This window comes from Macrobrachium nipponense, chromosome 25, assembly GCF_015104395.2.
Source record: "Macrobrachium nipponense isolate FS-2020 chromosome 25, ASM1510439v2, whole genome shotgun sequence".
Taxonomy (NCBI): Eukaryota; Metazoa; Arthropoda; class Malacostraca; order Decapoda; family Palaemonidae; genus Macrobrachium; species Macrobrachium nipponense.
Window position 1 is genome coordinate 43,452,325 of NC_087214.1, and position 19,779 is coordinate 43,472,103.

Sequence of the window (19,779 nt, forward strand, 5' to 3'; positions counted from 1 at the left end):
CATAGACCACACTGGCCCTATTCAAGTGGGGTATATGCTGATCGCAACATGCAGGGCAGCCATGCAGTCTATCTTGACTTCTGTAGAAGACTCGACGCCGACACCTTCATCCTGTTATTTCAGAGGTTTGCAGCCATCCATGGGATGCCCTCGAGAGTGTAACACAACATCACCATGACATTTCGTGCAGCTAGTAGTTTCCTGATTGAGGTCCATGACAAGGACGTCACCAAGCACTTTCTTCGGGAACAGAGGATCCGCTGGGTTTTTCAGACTTTCGGATCTCCTTGGAGAGGGAGTTTTTTTGAGAGGCTGATTGGGGTGGTAAAGAGGACCCTCGAGACGACCCTGCACCAAATTATCTTCAGCAAAGAACAGCTTCGCACCTTAGTGAGGTAAGCAGAGACCATCATCAACAACAGACCACTGATGTATGCGGGTAACATGAGAGAGGACGACTACCTCACTCCTTCTAACTTGATCCAAGGCGATCTGGTACATTTGTAAGAATTACATTATATATAAACCAGTGACCTGGGGTCATGGCATTAGGAGGGTTCTACGTGACAAAGCAGACCTTAGATTACGCTATGCGTTGTCTGCAGTAGCCTGATCTAGCTCAAAGCTTTGTCAACATTTTTATGTTATGATAACTTTGCACAACAACTTCCATGGGAAGAGGTTGACCTGTTAACCTACGCCGGAAACTTGTAACTTCCGAGCCGGCGAACTACGTATGTGTTTTTTATATGAATTGCTGAGATAGCTAATGTTCCGCTATCGACGCGATGCTTTAGAATGGCAGTTCCACGCCAACAGTCAAACATATCGGTCGTCCGACCGAGCTGCATCTCCCAGTATGGAGTTACAGAATAAAGTTGTTAACTTGTTCAACTAGCCTGTTTGAATCATCTCCTCTAGACAAGAAAGAACCTCTCTACTAAGATATCCAAGGGAGATGAGAGGAACCAAACATTACTTACGGATAACAGCCGTAAGGAAAAAACAAAAAAGTCTATCGCCAAGCGATAAGACATTAGAAAATGGTGGCAGCTAATAAACGAAGAACATAATTAACATGACCCATATCAGCCGACCGAAGGTCTACAAGAACTAACTTCCACCTTCAACATCAAACGAAACAGAGGAAACGGGATCTTCAATCAACGCAACAGTTTATGAAGACGCAACTATGTCCTTCATCGAGAGGAATACAAGCATTTAACACTGACGTTTGAGCAACTGTTATCACTTAACTTCGAGTATCTACACCGGACGAGGGCGGCATCGAACATCAACGGAAAGAAGAAAACAAACACAGGGAACATCACCCGTTCACGAGCAAGGACGCAGAGTGGACAGCTATACGCAGTAGTGCAAGGACGGAGGATGTGACGTCATCCATCTTGGACTCTACCGCGCATCGTGCACCGAGAGAAGGCCGTGACGTCATCACGACTTCCGACGCGAGACGTGGACAGGAACTGTGACGTCATCCCATGTCAACAATCCTTCGCAATATAATCTGGAGCTAAGTACCATTTTTATCTATTCAGGTCTTTTCCTCAGTGAAGTGTTGTTCATCAAGAGTCGATCGTCCAGTATTCTGGGGGTGAGTTGTTCGCCATATTAATCTTCCTTCATTACAGAACCTATCTTCAACTACGAGGTCCTCGCCCGCAGATTAATTTTTTTCTTTTCTCGTTGTCATTAACCGTTTCTTGCAGGAATTCTCCGTATAATATTTTATCATATTATCTGTATTTTTGTATCTTTTGGGGGATTTTCCTATTATTATAACACACTTATACAGTACATTGCTTATGCGTTTACGTAGTGGTCGAGTGTACTCTTATAGATATTTTGATAGGATTGCAAGGAATAGAAGTGATAAGAAAAAGTGAAAGCCGAAATGGCAACCACTCCGGCTGGCAACCCCAACGTGGTGACTCTCGTTAGCGCGAGGTCAGCGATAGTCCCTTTTCAAGGTCGGGTCAATGGGTTCCTGCCTCAAAATGTTGAGGCATGGATCTCATCTGTAGACGCTCATTTAAATGCAAAAAGCATCACAGACCCAGCAGTACAATTACAGGAGGCCAAGAGCTTCGTTGACTTTGCTAAAGGCGACGCAAGTGCGTATCTAAGGGGGGTTTCTTTCCAAGAAGCGCTTACATGGGACGAGTTCAAAAATAGGTTACGTGCCGTGTATGGGGGTGAAGAGGCTTTAGATGTAGTATTGGCATTGAGAAATATCCTTAACCAAGCCTCCATGACTCAGCTCAATGTTGTCGAGCGGGCGGCGCTAATTGCCGACCGGCTAAATGAATATCAGGATAGTTTAAGTAACTCCGGGTGGGTTGCGGGTGCTAAAATCAAAGTGAAAGATTTTATCCGTTTGATCTACCTTACGTCTATCACTGTAATGTTCTGAAGCGTTAGTACGGTGTTTTGATAAAAAATTGCAGCCCGACAGTACGGAATTAGATGTGTATAAACAAATCAAAAAACACATGTCTAAATGTACCGACCTAGATCCTTCGCTCATTCAAGTTTTTGCAAAAAATGAGAACAAGCCACAACAAGTAAATGTGGTACATAATAATAATCAAGTTGCAGGGATGGTTTGTTATAACTGTAAACGACCAGGTCACATGATTTCAGACTGTCGGACGCGCTTTTGTTCAATACACAATAGTTCAACTCATTCATATAACCGTTGCTACTCGAGGAATCAACAGCCAAACGCTACAAACACGCAACCAGTTGCTAGTGCAAATAAAAAGAAGGGTCCTCAGTACTATAAGAAGAAACAACCAAACGGAAATTCTGCACAACAGCAGAAACAAACAAATCGTGCTTCAGGTACCTCTGTTCCTGGGCCGTCTAGCCAGAACTCGCAAGGGCAAGCGAATTTTCAGGGTGTGATAAACAAAACAAATACCACGTAGTTCACTCCAAGGGGGGAGAGGGCGATGTTGGGTCATCAATATCAACATCTTTTGTATCAAATAATCAGTTTAATCATTTATCAGATCATTGTGAGACAATTGATTTTCCTATGAAACACACGGCCGAATCAAAAAAATCTGTGCAGGTTCCCGTAGATTTGCAACAAATTCATGCAATTATTAGTCAAAACGAGTTGCGACCAACCTTACATGCAGTAAATTTGGACCATAAGTCATTCACTTTGTTCTTTGGTTCTGGTAGTCCACGTAATATAATGGATTTAAGGACTCATCATTTACTCTTTTCAAATTTCCCTATAGAAAAGTCCGGAATAAGGCTCTCAGGCATAGGGAATAATGAATTAAATGTTGTGGGCGTAACTCATGTACAGTACAAGGTCGGTAAGCGCACGTTAGCCGATACCTTTGTCGTTGTACAAACATTAATATGTATCCCGCAGTAATTATCGGATACCCGTCTATGGGCACTCAAAATATTAGCTTAGCACCTGCAAAACACGGCGTGTATATCAAAGGGAAATTCTATAGGTCTTCTAATACCCTAAAATCTGTTTTAGATAATAAAGAGACAGACAGAGTTGTCACTTACATTACGGAACCAATCACCTGTCTCATGAACCAAGAAATAATACAGGCAACCCAACAGAACTCTCGCTCACGAGCCGTAATATCAGCTTGCACGCAAACTCTCGAGCCTAACGTAACTTCAAATATATTAGTGCGTGTAAAAAGAACCTTGCCAGGATCTGAAACATTAATCCTTTCCGAAACTCTGAAAACACACGGATTATCCGTCACACAAGCCGTTTATACAGTCGGCTCACAACAGCAATGTAATATCGAAGTCTGTAATCATTTGAATACCACTTTAGTAATCCACAAAAATCAACATATCTTGGATGCCGAAGTTTATAAACATCGCATTCTTACCGTAGCTGAGATAAATCACGCTCAATCAGTCGCGGATGAAACCCTTTTGCAATCTATAAAGAACAAAATCAATAAAGATATTCAAGAAGAAGAAATTCAGCAGAAATTTTTGAATCTGTTAACTAAATATCATGATGTTTTTTCCACTACGGATGGAACCTTAGGAAAAACGGATGTCATAGAGCATCAAATCAGGCTCAAGGACAAACAGAAAGTAATCTATGTACCTTCGTACAGACTTCCTATGAAATTTCAGAATGAGATAACAGAGGAAGTAGGTAAAATGTTAAAGGAAGGCGTCATTAGGAAATCAAACAGCCCTTATAATTTTCCGTTAATAGTAGTACCGAAAAAAGATCGAACTTGGCGGATATGCGTAGATTTTCGTCGTTTAAACGAAGAAACAATCCCTGACAGATTCCCAGTACCATGTACCGATGATATCTTATCTTTACTAGGCCAGAATAAATATTTCACAAGCCTAGACTTACTAAAAGGATTTCATCAGATTCCGATGGAACAAGAAAGTATCCCATACACTGCCTTCAGCACAGCCAGGGGACATTATGAATTTTTGCGTATGCCTTTTGGTTTACGTTGTGCTCCTATAACTTTTACTCGTATGATAAACGTCGTGTTTGGAGACTTGTTGGGAGATATCCTACATGCCTACATGGATGACTTAGTAATCTTTTCCAACACATTAGAAGAGCATTTACGTAAATTGGAGTTAGTGTTACAAAGATTAAGGCAGCATAATTTAAGGGTAAAGATAAGTAAGTGTGAATTTTTTAAAACAGAACTAGTCTATCTAGGTTTCACGGTCTCTAGTGAAGGTCTTAAAGTCGTCCACGATAAGGTGTCGGCTATCCGTAACTTTCCGATACCTACTAACGTCAAGGGAATACAGCAATTTTTAGGATGCAGCGGTTACTATCGCCGCTTCATCCGCAACTACTCAATCATAGCCGCTCCCCTAACCGATCTTATAAAAAAGGGCGTAGATTTCGTATGGTCTGAAATTCATCAACAGGCGTTCGATAAATTGAAAGATGAACTGTGTAGTTCTCCTATCTTGAAATTTCCTGACTTCGGTAAGGAATTTTTCATAGCAACAGACGCCTCAGACCTAGGAGTAGGTGGGGTATTGCTTCAACAATATGATAGACAGTTTTTCCCTATAGCTTTTTATTCACGTAAACTGAGACCTTCCGAAAGTAAATATGCAGTAATAGACAAGGAAGGGCTCGCTATTGTTAATTCACTCGTGCACTTTAAATTCATAATCTACGGTTATCCCGTCAAGGTTCTCACTGATCATAAGCCCCTCAACCGACTTCTTTAAAGGCTTTAGTCACAGCCCAAGCGAACTCGGTGGCACATGATCATTCAGGACTTTGGCGCGAGGATCGGGTATTTACCTGGGAAAGCAAATATCATTGCTGACGCATTATCACGCAACCCCTCTTCATCTTGTACCGAGCCATTAGCTGAATTAATAGATATCTCAACCTCCATGCCCGTTGTTAAAACTATATCCGAACAGGAAGATCTGGGCTGGAGTGCTGAACTATTACAGACGGAACAAAGAAAAGATCCGCAAATAGAAAAAATCATCATTGCGTTAAACGGAAATCCGAAGGAAAAAGAATACCTAAAGTATAAGCAGCAGAATTATATCCTACAGGAAAATATCCTGTGTAGATCCGTGACGAGGAAAACCCGCAACACACCGCAGTTGAATAACAACCAGGTGGTGGTGCCTATCTCACTCATACCCACTGTCTTAAAGTGGTTGCATGAAAATCCACTGCATGGACACCCGGGTTATACCTTGATGTCACAGAAAGCCAAATCCTTATTTTATTGGCATACGATGCTTAGAGATATAAAAAAGCACATAGCAAATTGTCGCACTTGTCAAGAATACAAAGGGCACACGAAGACACCTGTCAGCCTAGGGGCTTACCCCGTGCCAAATCAACCCTTTGAAAGAGTACATTTAGATTTATTAACAGGATTTTACGAGTCAGACAGAGGAAATAAGCACCTCCTAGTAATTATAGACGCTTTGACTCGATATACAGAACTTATAGCGCTTAAAACAAAAACCGCGGTTGAGTGCGCTAGGAAGTTTTACGAGTGCTACATTTGTAAACATGGAATTCCACACATCATTATCTCAGACTCGGGCGGGGAGTTCAATAATCATTTCCTTAACTCCTTGTGCGAATTCCTTTGTATAAAGAAAATCAATACCATGATCTATCACCCAGAGTCTAATGGGCTAGTGGAAAGGGCAAATCGTAAGGTTTTAAACATTTTAAGGGTCACCTTAGGGGGGGCAGATCCCAACTGGGACATTGCCATACCTGCGGTACTAAGCACACTTAATCACTCGTATCACGTGTCTATTAAAATGACACCGCACGAGGCACTGTACGGTATCCCGGCCCGAACGCCTTTTCACATCTTAAAGCCTACAACTAATTTATCAAATCCTCTAAAGGATGTTATGGATGCAAGCATAAGTCGATATAATATAATTCGTAAGAATTTAGAAGAAGCACAGATAATGAAAAAAAATCATGATAAAATAGCTAAGCCAACTAGAACATATGCCGTGGGCGATCAGGTATACATACAAGTATACGTGCGTAAAGGTTTAAATTATAAACTGACACCTAAGTTTGAAGGCCCGTTTAACATTTTAGAAAATTTAACGGCCAATAGAGTTAGGGTTCAAAATGTAGCCAAACCCACTGATGTGAGAATAGTCCCATTGGCACATATCAGAATCTAAAGAAAGGTAGATGGAGTGAGGGAAAAAATGGTTGTATTTATGAAACTTGTATAATAATTTATATATATATATATCTATTAATCATATTGTATGTAAACCTATTCTTTTACGCGAGTTATTACATCTGTTTTACTCATTGCAGGTTTTCAAAAATGAATCTGTTATTGTTAGGAGTGATATTGTGTATTCAGACATCTTTGTTGTATGGAAAGAGTGCTAGGACTAAAGACATAGAATTTAATCATGGCTCGATTATCGAGAGAATCGATGATGTATTCATCGTGTCAAGTAATATTGTTATCGAGGTAGATATGCATGCTATTTTCTTACCTGAAGATGACGTCCTTAACTTAAAGAATGACCTGATGAGGTTTGGTATTTCCCTTAAGGAAATGCATGAACGTAATTTTCATGCTAACTCAGAGATTTCACTAGCTCAAACGCTAAGCGTCGCAGAAATGTTGTCTTATGACATACAAAATAAAACCGCCGAGGCAGAAGAACTCGCTCGTGACCTGCTGATGTGGTCTGTGCGGCACAATACTCTTGAACGCCGCAACCCGCTTATTCTAGCTGGACTAAACATCTTAGGATCAGTTGCGAATCTAGGCTTAGGAATCTCAAATCGCCTCAAGATAAATAATCAAAATAAAAGAATTGAGTTTTTGCAACACAAAACGGAACTGCCTTATCAGAACTTCGCAGCCAGTTATCTTCGATCAATCAAATAATGAATATCGTTAATGAACATTCAAATAATATCGATCAGGTCATGGAAGTTCAACATTTGCTGGCTACTTTAGCTTACTATAGTTCGAAAATAGATCATATCCATGTGAAAATATCACATTTTATTGAAAAGTCAAAAGATTACGTAGAAGCAATTACGTTAGCAACAAAGGGTGTGTTATCTCCTCACCTCATGCCTATTAAAGATCTGACGTTAACTTTAGAAAACGGACGGGAGAAGCTAGGTTATATTCCTTTATTGGATGCCCATAAAGTAGAATTCTATTATAGCCTAATATCAGTCAGCGTAGAAAATTATAGAATTATGATCACGATTCCTTTTGATTCTTCCGATGCTTGGCAATCATACAAAATAGCACCGTTTCCTACTTTTATGACGAATAACTCAAATCCAGTAATATCCAATTTAACAGGGCATGTACTGATTTCTTCTGATAAGAAATCATTTACAGTCATTAAAGACTTAGATAAACTCACTCACTGTTCAGAAGCCATGAATAATAAAATTTGTACAGCTGACTCTTTTGAATTCTATCCTATATCAACGGATTCATGTGAGTTAGACATAGTGCTAAACGGCTCTCTCTCTCATACAAGCGAAGGTTGTCTGGGGAAACTTTATCCCTTTTACGGTAATAAATTCAATTACAGGATGAATAATGGGTCCTGGATCCGTTATGATAAGGCCGGATTCGACGTCGTGTGTCCGGACACATCCACCGCCCATGCCCCTATCTTCGTAGCAGCCGATGGTTGTACGGGGACATCTACAAATTATACCGTCAGAGGGGTCAACACGATAATACGTGAGAAGGCGTATTTCGCGAACTACACGTGGGCTACAACAATCATCCCATCACTACCTCTCCCATACAACGCGCGAGTAGCTCATCGTCTGACGCAACTGGCTGAGATGACCCACGCGTCATCGACTTATGCAGGTGGAGAACATCTTCGCTACTACATTCTGCTAGCCGTGTTCAGCGTGACGGCCATATTGGTTATCGCCGTCAACATCTTTGCTTGGCGTAGGCTGAGGCGTAAACAGAAGGATCTCCAAGGGAACGTACTGGCCCGTCTGGATGACGTACCCGTTAAACTCAAGTCGTTTGCGTTTAGGGCCGCCTGAACCTGGCCACTTCAGTTCGTGCCTAGGGAATTGTCTGGAATTGTGTTGTGTGTGAAAAGCGGTCCGTATGCTGGCAAAAATGTAGGACAAGAAAGACTCACGCCTTTGCATTTGAACAGTTAAAGTATCTTCAGGGCGCCTAATAAATCATTATAGCCCAATATTATACATTAATATATTCCTAAAGGTATTTTTCGGGCACCTAATAAAATATCAGCCCTATATATTGAATTTCTGCAGAATTACATTGTTATACTATTATACAATTATATTTATCTATTATAAAGAGTGACAAGTACTCTTTAACAATTATCCATGATCATGCTATAATCATTATTAGTAACCATTATTCTTAATCAGGTTACATGTTATCATATTAATCATGTATACATGTTTTGATTTTTACCATTTTATTATTTTTGGGTACATAATCATTATTATTACCAAACATGGATCTATATTTTCCATGCATTTATCTTTGTTTATGAATATGTCAACAAGGGTATGTAACAGAATCTTTTTATGCATTTAATCACTTAGTATGTTACGAGCACGCTCCTATGAACAATGTTTAAAGTAATTTTTTTTTTTGTTATTCAAGGCTTGAATAGGTAGCAGACCGAGCCTAATGTAAGAATTACATTATATATAAACCAGTGACCTGGGGTCATGGCATTAGGAGGGTTCTACGTGACCAAAGCAGACCTTAGATTACGCTATGCGTTGTCTGCAGTAGCCTGATCTAGCTCAAAGCTTTGTCAACATTTTTATGTTATGATAACTTTGCACAACAACTTCCATGGGAAGAGGTTGACCTGTTAACCTACGCCGGAAACTTGTAACTTCCGAGCCGGCGAACTACGTATGTGTTTTTATATGAATTGCTGAGATAGCTAATGTTCCGCTATCGACGCGATGCTTTAGAATGGCAGTTCCACGCCAACAGTCAAACATATCGGTCGTCCGACCGAGCTGCATCTCCTAGTATGGAGTTACAGAATAAAGTTGTTAACTTGTTCAACTAGCCTGTTTGAATCATCTCCTCTAGACAAGAAAGAACCTCTCTACTAAGATATCCAAGGGAGATGAGAGGAACCAAACATTACTTACGGATAACAGCCGTAAGGAAAAACAAAAAGTCTATCGCCAAGCGATAAGACATTAGACATTTGTTGCCTTCTGCTTTACCACATGATGGTATGTATCAGACCCTAACCACCAAACAGCTGAGACATCAATATTTCTACCTCCCAGAGGCCCTCAAGCACTACAAACACCATTGGCAGCAAGGTTACCTGAGGTTGCTCCAAGAGTGGCATGACTTTCAGGTGAGACCAGCAACTGGCCTGTGAGTCAGAGATATTGTCTTGGTTAAGATAGAGCAGCGAAAATGCAGTCACTGACCTCTGGGTAGAATCCTTGAAGTCTATCCTGATGACCGAGGGCAAAGAAAGCCTGGGAGCCATTGAATGTATCGTGCCATTTGAGTGAATGCCCACGATGGAGAGGACGAAAGGGAAGCAGTAGACATAGGTTATGAGGATGGAGACTGGTCTGAAGACACAATGCAGAGTGAGTTGCGTGAAAACACAAGCAAAGTTTCTCGAGAATCTGATGAACTCAAGTGGGATGAAACAAAGCACGTAAACATTCGAGATGAACAATGTGCTAGAGAGAGTGTAAGACCAAAAAGAAGGGCAGCTTGTATGGTATTCAAAGTTTTCATGCATAAAACGTTGAGTATTTTGATGTGTAGTATGTGTAGTGGTTAATGAAGAGGTGAACTTTGGAAGAGTGGTGTCTCGAAGGGAATTGAAGGTTTAGTTTTTTTTTTTTTTTTTGTGATCTACATTGTCAATTTTATTGCATCTTGTGCATCCAACCCATGTGGATAGCAGACATATTTCTTGACACTGACTATTTCATGCTTTTGATGAAACTTGTGTATTTCATGGTTTTTATGAAATGTTGTGCACGTTATGCTTTTTATGAAACTTGTGTATTCCGTGCTTTTGATGAAACTGTCTGATTCATTTTTAATGCAACTCTGGATGTTTCATGTTTTATGAACCGTTGTATGTTTCATGACTTTTAATGTAATCATTTTTTTGAGTGATTAATATGTATCATTGTTGTCTGTTGTGCGAACAGATGAATGGATGGATATATATTTAGGGCAAAAGGCCAGGCACTAAAAAAATTTAATGTTATTAAAAATTTTTATACACTTTAAAAAAAGTTGATAGCAGAAATATCGGCTTCATCTCCAAAATATTCAAGAGGGATTTACCCTGAAAATATCTTGCTCTTTTGTTAGAATATCTGGGGCAAACCATTAGAATCTCGTCACAGTAAGCACACTCTGGAGGGTTGCTTCCTTTTAGAATAAACTGATGTGTTAAATGAGTGTGCCCAAACCTTAATCTAGTTAAAATAACCTCTGTTCATCTGTCCAGGTGGAATGCCGAAGGCCGCGGCAGAATGCTGTTTCTAATATTTCTATATTTTTTATTATTGGCAAGAAGAGAAGTCTGCCTTTCTTGCCATTTACTTAAAATGTAAGACCTGATAGGACCTTTTAGGTCTGTATGAGGCACTTTTCTGAAAGTTGTTTCTGATAAAATACTGGCAGCTTTGGCTTCCCTGTCTGCCATCTCGTTTCCGCGAATCCCCACGTGAGAAGTAACCCAACAGAAAAAAGCCACTCATGAACTTTTTGAATTAATGGATGAAAGTTATTAAATTTTTCAATAGCTTCTAAAGTTCTATTAGAATCTGAGTATATGACAAAATTAGTGTCACTTCTTTTGAAAACTAAATCTAGTGCAGAGACTACGGCTGTTAATTTAGCAGTAAATACTGATGCAGAGTCAGGTAATTTAGCTGTATATTCTGTATCACCAAGGATAACAGCACACCCAACACCACTATCTGACATTGAGCCATCTGTGCAGATCTTTGTATATTTAGCATGGGTAACATAGTGCTCTATGAATTTCCTGCTAATTTCTCCTTCGGTGCAGAGGAGTTACAGGATGTTCTACTTCCAGGACTTTCTGGGATTTAAGATGATCATCCCTAACATCCTCATTCAGTCGAGTCTGGAATGGTTTAGAAGCTCTTGTACCAGACAAACTTCGTGAATTTGTTTTCTTTAGTACGTCAAGAGAGGGATTTTTGGGAGCACTTTTCATTCTCTAGCCATATATTGCAACCCTAGCTCTTGCCTTCTTATATATGTATCGACAAATGTGCTTTCAACAGGCGAAGTTCTAAAACCCCCTGAGCAATATATATTCTCAACCCCATGTTGTGAACAGCATCCAATTCCTTTAGCTTGGTTTTACAAGCTAAGGAATAAATCTGACAGCCATAATCTAGCTTAGATCAACACAGTGAGTCATATAGCCTCAGAAGGGATTTCTCAGCAGTGCCCCAACTAAATCCAGAAACAACTTTTAGAATATCCAGGGATTGTTTAACATTAATCTTTAGGGCATTTATGTGGCTGCCCCATGTTAATTTGTGGTCAGTAGTTATCCCCAGAAATTTTACTTTTTTTTCATAAGGAATGATAGATTCTTTTAGATTAAGTGTTGGAACCTTTTCCACACGCCAGCACCTGGTAAATCTTACTACAACTGTTTTGGAGGAGGAGAATTTTGGCTGACCTCCATAGTTCTGATTATGATTCTGATAATCAGATTTTCTACTGTGATTCTCTGTAGCAGTAATCCTATTTGTCTTAGGGAGGCAAGACTGATCAGAACTCACCTATTTTTGCGCTGAAACTACTTTTGGAACCACCCTTCTTGGCGGAGAGATCTCTTCCAAAACAGTGAATCCATTTGAAGTTTTTTTTTAAGCTATCATTATTTGGGGATGCATTTCCTGTGCGCTTCTTGGTGGTTGTAATTGTAGCTTTGTTATAATTATTGTTGGTGGCTGTAACAATCGATGGCTCTGAACTAGCTGTATCTAATTGGTTTTGCTCTTTTGCCTTATTCTTGTTGGAAGTACTTTTGGAAAATCTTCCGGTGTTATTAGTTGATTTGGCTCATTTGTTTTTGGAGACGAATCCTCGACTATCATAGACTTTGGAGGATAAATTTTTTGTGCTTTTGGAAGTACAATATTTGTATTGGACTCCAAAGCACTTGCCAATGAAAGTTTCTGATCCTTTTGGAGATTTTGAATTTAATTTACTGTCAGAGGAATACCAAGTTTGTGATGCCTACTACCAGATGCAGTTATTAGTGGCCTTACATTGCTGGAATTTTTTTCATAAGTTTTATAACGAAGCATAGGTAGAGTTAGCAGCTTTGTTTGCCCTAATTACCACGTACTTTACTTCGTTAATCCTAATATGTTCATTATCAGCCACTGCCAATATTTTTTTCAATTCTATATCTTGGCCAAGCCCTAGAATTTGAAGAGTGATCACCGTTGCATTAAAAACAATATTGGGCTGCTTCACATTGATCAAAATTATCATGCTCTCAGAGCACACAGAACATCTGTTATTGTTTTCACAAGAGTTTTGAATGTGGCCATACTCAAAGTATTTGCGACACTGTTTTGGATTTCTTTTATATTTTTTAACCTGCATCCTCTAATAACCAGCAATGATGGTGATATCAGGTAGGTAATTGGAGGAGAAGGTTAAAAGGATAGCTGCATCCCCTCAGGGCAGGATTAAGGGGGGGACCAGGGGCCTGGGCCGCGGGCCACCCACTAAGAGGTGGCTTCCCACCAATAGAAACACTACATTTCAATTTAATAAGGTTAGTATTGTAATCGAGCACTTATATTACCCATACTAGCCAAATTGAAAATGTTGTTATTAAGTTTGACAAAAACATGATGCTCGTACATACGAATGTCACAAATGTTTGTGTCACTCAGTCTAGTTCACCATACTATAAGCAGAAAGAATCTCGGCAGAAGCGCCGCAGTGTGCGTCTTAACCCATTGGATTATGGACATGCAGAAGAAGTACAACTCAGCCCTTCTGAAAAATACATAACACAAACTTTCATGCCTGTCATTGATCAGTTTATCTCTTCTCTCGACCAACGTCTGGAAGTATACAAACAGATATCAAGTCAATTCAGTTTTTTTTAGACATCTGCGAAAGCTTTCTTCAGATGAACTTCACAGCAGAGCAACTCGTCAGTTCATATCCAGATGACTTGGATATTACATTTAAGGAGGAACTGTGCCAGTCTGTAACATTTGCTAATATATTCACAGATGAGGAGCCAACAGATATCAGCACTGAGCTTTTCCTGTATAGACTTATATTGGAGAAGGGTGTGCAGAACACCTTCCCAAACAAAGAGATAGCTGTACGGATATACATTGTTTTGATGGTGTCAAACTGCAGTGGGGAGTGCTCTTTCTCAAAGCTGAAATGAATTGAAAACAGATTACGGACATCCATGAAACAGAAACGTCTGGTAAATCTGACTATATAACTCCATAAGAAAGAATGAGGTATTATAATTATATGTATTAGTTACATTACTATTTTTATATAAATAATTGTAACTGTATATGTGTAAAAAAAAATATGGTAACAACAACTTATGCTTATTTTATTTTGTGTTTATGCATATTAATATTAGTATTACTGTATGTTGGCTACTATAGTGTGTTTACTTTTCTAAGATCCTTGTGGTGGGGGATCGTACAGATATCATACGGTGCCAATTTTCATGTTTTGGTAATCATATTAGCTTCATTGAGTCTATTGAAATAGTTTCCATTTCTTGAACTGTAGTTCTTTGTTTCCATCAGACATTTTGAATATATCTTATTTCGCATTTCTTCGTTAAAACCACAGTTTCATTGATGAAAATGAAAATATGGCATATTTTTTCCCCGGCGATGCCAAATCTGAGTTTAGGGGACCTATGATTTTTAAGAGGATTTAAAAGGTCATAGTCAATATCATTAAGGATACTCGCTCTCAATCACCCACTGTGATAAGTATGGACAGCCCAGCCCCAGTGACTCCCGCAAACGCCTTCACCCACCACCTGAGGCCAAGGAAATAGTCTATAATGTCCTGAAATACTTCATTTTATAAAAACAACATGAAGGTCCAGTAACTGATGTTTCGAATGCTATCCAGAGAACACCTGAAGCAACAGAAGTGTCAGAAATGACTATTCGTTGACTTAACAAGGAAGTAAGAGATAAGGGAAATATAGTGGAATCTACCGTGTTTCAAAAAAGAAAAGAGAAAGTGAGTCCTGTACTGACTTGGATGATTTTGATAAAAAAGTTCTGAGAAGATGGAATGAGTGGATGTCTTTTCTCAAAAAATGAACCAAACAAAATGAGATAGTGAAGGCCAAACACCGGAGCCAACAGGCCATTCAGCGTATATATAATTATAGAAAGAATCGGGAAGAAAAAAAAAATAAAAAATAAAAATGTTAACAGAGAAGAAGCAAACCCTTTCCCTCGACTCCCAACGTCTAAAGCGAAGGATTATATCTGTGGGGAGCATTTAATGGGAGTTACATACCCGTAGATATGACAACTCTGCCTTTTCTACCTGGCCCCACCAGAGCGATCTTAAAAAAGTAAACGCACTATAGATTAATTAGACTATAGTTTGCAATGCATGCAATAGGAGTTGGAAAGGTGGCCTCCCACCAGAGTGGGCCCCAGGCCTCCCACCAGCTTAATCCGGCCCTGCATCCCCTCCCAGTTGTTATACATGAGATACACAAGGACATCGATGGAGAATCTCCTCCTCTTTAAAAAAAAAACACGCAAGTCTTTTAAGTAAACTACCCCTTTCAGTGTAATAAAGAATCTGTGAGATGTAATACTTTCAATATTTTCACTTTCATGAGATTTAAAATTAGATAGCAAAATAGCTTTGGTTTCATTACCAGCTTTTATTAGCAAGTTCTTACCATATCGTTTTAGTTTTCCAATGGGAATGGAACCAACCTTGCTCTCAATGCATTCAGCGGCTTTTATAAAAAAAAATTCTCTGCGCTCCTTGTAGCTAGCAACATACCACATAGGGGGATGAAGCGCTCTGGTACATAAGGCTGGTCCATATTCCTCTGTCTTAGGTATAAAATAAAAAAGCTCATCATTTCAATTTTTCACTGAAAATACTTTCGTGCTGAGAACTGCATCACTTAAAATGTGGCCATGGAGTCTTTGTCTTTATTGTGCCTCACTAGTTTCCAAGGGTGAGGAAAATTTAACAAAAGCAGAAAATTATTGCTTTTCTTTTTCTATAGGTAATTGAATTTTTTCCACTTTGCCAAATTGTTTTACTACACTATACAAACATTCATAGTCTAATGGCAAGCTTATATTTGTGCAATAAAGGACTCTACTATTTGAATCAAATCCATCAGATTTATTAACGCCCTGGTGTCTCAGTGTTTGGTTCTGTCCAAGTTCGTATCCATGTTCATGCCAGAAATCGTTGCCAGTGCCAGTAAGTCATCGGATTCAGGGAAGGGAAAACTAGTGACTAAATCCATAAATTTAAGCCAGTCCAAAAAGTGCACACCAGACACCCAAGAGCCCCCACACAGACGCCAACCGTACATCAGAAAGGGAAAACCAGGCAGCTACTACTGCCTCGGTCCCAGACGATTGGTCTAATGATCATTGGTCTAACACCATTTGGTCCAATGAAAAATTGTGTAATAAACCTATTGGTCTAAAGACAATTAGTCTAAAATTGATTGGTCTAATAGACCAATTGGAATAAAGGCAACCAGTCTAATGTTGGGTAGTATAATGGACCAATTTGGTCTAAAGATAATCAGTATAATGTAATTAGTAGTGTAATGGACCAATTGGTCTAAAGATAATAAGTATAATGTAATTAATATAAGTATACAAAAGGAAAATTAATCAAAGGTAAAAACATAAAAAAATATTTCATTTCCTTACGTAAGAGTACAAAAGTAGGTTTATTTTCGTAAAAAAAAAGTACAAATATATTTTAATATAATTAAAAAATGAAATTTGAAATTTTTTCTAAAAATACAAATACATTTTTTCTGTGACCCAAAGAAATTACTAAAAATTTCAAATTATGAACCCGTGCTCCTAGATAACTCCAAATATCATGATTATATTTCAAATGAAATAGAGTTAAGATTCTCTGTTCTCGTTTTGCCTCTTTTCCTTAATTTATTTCTTGGTTCACCCCCAAAAAATAAGTTCAGATTTGTGAGGGAAAACGCATCTCCGGTCCTCGTCATATTGGCCGAACTTTGCCTTTGACATAATTTTCGTCAAAATAATTAATAATAAGAATCTCTTCATCTGGAATCGTCTTTTTCAATTGCATCCATGCATTCTCAGTTTCTTTGGCTGGTAAGAAGGCTACTACTGCCATCTGCCGGATTTTTAAAGAAAAGTTTCTATCATTGGCATATAAGGATTTCAAACCAGAGGAAATTAATTTCCTATAGATGTTCACCCCTGAATGAACAAAAAAAAACTTGTTAACAATCCCAGGCATTTCGTATTTAGTTGTATTTATTAAGCCATTTTCGAAATCGGTAATTATCATTTCAGGAGAAAGGCAAATTCCACATTCTGCAGCATAATAAAGAAAATCACCGAAACAGTGGATGTAACATTCACTGTTTTTCCGTGACATCAGAACATAAACCAAAGGTAATATACGACTTCTATCATTCTATCCACTTGGAGCGTGAATTGTGTACAGTTGCTTGAAAACTGTAGGGACGGTCTTGAACGTTCCAACCATTATCCAAAAATGGTGCAACTTCAAGTTCCTTTTACGTTTCTAGTGGTGGTCAACAACAGTATCTTATCGTCTGCAATGCTGGACTCTTTTACTAAAAATTTCTCACCAGACAGTTTTTCTGAACTCATTTGGAATAGCAAGATCATCGAAGTATTTTGCCTCATGTAATTCCTCTATATGACTTTTTAAGAGCTTCTTTATTCCCAATATAAGGTATGACAGATGAATCCACTGAACTTCATACATCTTGAATAATTCTGCAAGGCTTTTCACAAGTTTCTATAGTTTCACTACATGAACTCTACTGGCCTCAGCAGATCCACAAGTATGTCCACTTTCCTTTTTCGGAAAAAATCTGTTATCTTCGTATGAGTAACTGCAGTAGCTTTGCATGCTCTGTTTTCATACCACCAATAAATCGTTTCTTTGCCACTTGTCTTTTGCATTAGCTTTGTGCGGAGTGTAAACAAATAATCATTGACTGCAAGGTTTTGTTTTCCTCTTTCTGATAATATAGTTTCACAGGAAGTTGTCTCCATGATAAAGGCCTCGAAGATACTAAATATTTGTTCAAGTTAAAATTGGATGAAAACTTTTTAAGCATGTAAATAACAAAATTATACCTTTTCCGTGAGGAATGACTGCACTTATACATATGGACAATTGGTAATTAGACTAATTAGTCTTGGACCAATTAGTATTAGACTAATCGCCCTATTAGACTAATTCTACAACTGGACGAATTGGCTTTAGACCAATTTGCATAGGACCAATTGGTATTAGACCAGTGCTCATTAGATCAATTATACCCAACCCCTACTGCCTAGCCTCCCCACCCTAACACACCGCCAAAGCCCAGGAAGAGACCCCAAGATGACAAGTAAGCACACACTAGACCCCTCGCACAAGCCAGCTCACCCACCCACCCAAAACTGCTTGATTATATCAAGAAAGTATCGTGGATCAGTCAAGTATTTGTGTTCTCCACCAATGGTGCAAGTGAGAGTTGACTCCCAATAGTCCAACCCATACTCTATCCTTTTCAAGATAGCACCAATACGCTTGCAGTGGCCCAAGTATAAGCCAATCTGCCTGCTGGGAGTTGTGCCCCCACTAATGGGGACCGATTCCCCACTCCAAACATATTGGTGGGTTTCCAGGCAAAAGCCAAGAGTCCCATCCCCATAAACATGCTCCCCACCACCCCACCCCCTGGATTCCGATGGGCTGATCACTGAAGATGGTTCTGCCCTCAAGATAGTAATGGGAACATCCCATCACTATCTTTTAGATCCAAACCATATTGGGAGGCAACTCATTACCATAACTTCCACAGTTAGCTTCGAATTCAAACAACTTCCAAACCACTATCCCTTCTCAGACTCATCTAAGCATTAAAATTTTTCGAAATTGGAAATATCCACACCAGTTAATGCCAAAAGTTTTGTAGGCGTTCCATCAGGATCTGGCCTTCGAAAGCATGAAGGTAGGATCCCTTACCCCCTCACCATGTGAAGGAACCTACTACAGGGGTGCACTGCAAACGGGATAGGCTATGACCGGGGGTTCCCACCTCTCTGCTTCACCTGTCTATACCTTCCCTTCCGTTTCGAATCACCCCAATCTCTTGGGGGTGGAGGATGTCGCTAAAAATGTGAACTCCATTTTTTTTTTTACTAAACTCTGCTTGTGGTCATGATTTGGCTGCAGAAGAGGTCAGGCAGTGAGAATGTTAGTTCTCCTTTGTGTGAACCTCATTGTATGCAAAGTGTATACTGAAATATGAGCCACGTGAGCTGAGTAAGCATTTGTTATTGTGTTTTAGTTTGATGTGCAACTGCCGAGAAAATATCCAACGATTTTAGAATCCTTTGATTACAATAAAGAGGAATCCAAAGTAAGGTTTCTCCCAGAGTGGGAACGACCGGTTTGTTCTTCACCTCCAAAGCACCAGACTGATAGGACGAAGCATTAGATGCCTCTCGTTCACAGATACATTAGATTAACCGTGTTACTATGTTGGAGGATTAGTCTATCAAGTTAAACCTTTTGATTTGGGCAGTGATGTGCCAGTATTTCGTAACTGTAGGTAATTGTTCCGTGACTCGTAATGGGAAATTTGGTAATTTAATTTATTGCTCATTAATTTGTTTTAATTGTTCCACGTGTCCCCTAAGGACAACGCGATCCCCCTTAAGTGATAATTTAGAATACGCATAGTCACGTAAGAGGCTATGATTGTTAAAAGCCAAGCAAAATAGTTGCTAATTCATTTGATAATATACTAAACAAAAAGGTTTATACGAGGGAGTATAAAATACATCATTTTCATCCTGTCGTAATGCACATTTTATTTCAGAGACATGTCTGGCTAAAAGAATTTCTTCCTGACATTAGATATCGTGTTCAGTTCACAATAACCACGCTCGAC

General features: G+C 39.2%; 1 long non-coding RNA gene across 1 annotated transcript; it reads left to right on the forward strand.

Moving 5' to 3' along the window:
- Positions 1-883: 883 nt before the first annotated feature.
- LOC135199422 (uncharacterized) lies at positions 884-9,602 on the forward strand. Its single transcript, XR_010311068.1, has 2 exons — positions 884-1,612; positions 6,845-9,602. It is a non-coding gene; the product is annotated as an uncharacterized LOC135199422 (long non-coding RNA).
- Positions 9,603-19,779: the final 10,177 nt, after the last annotated feature.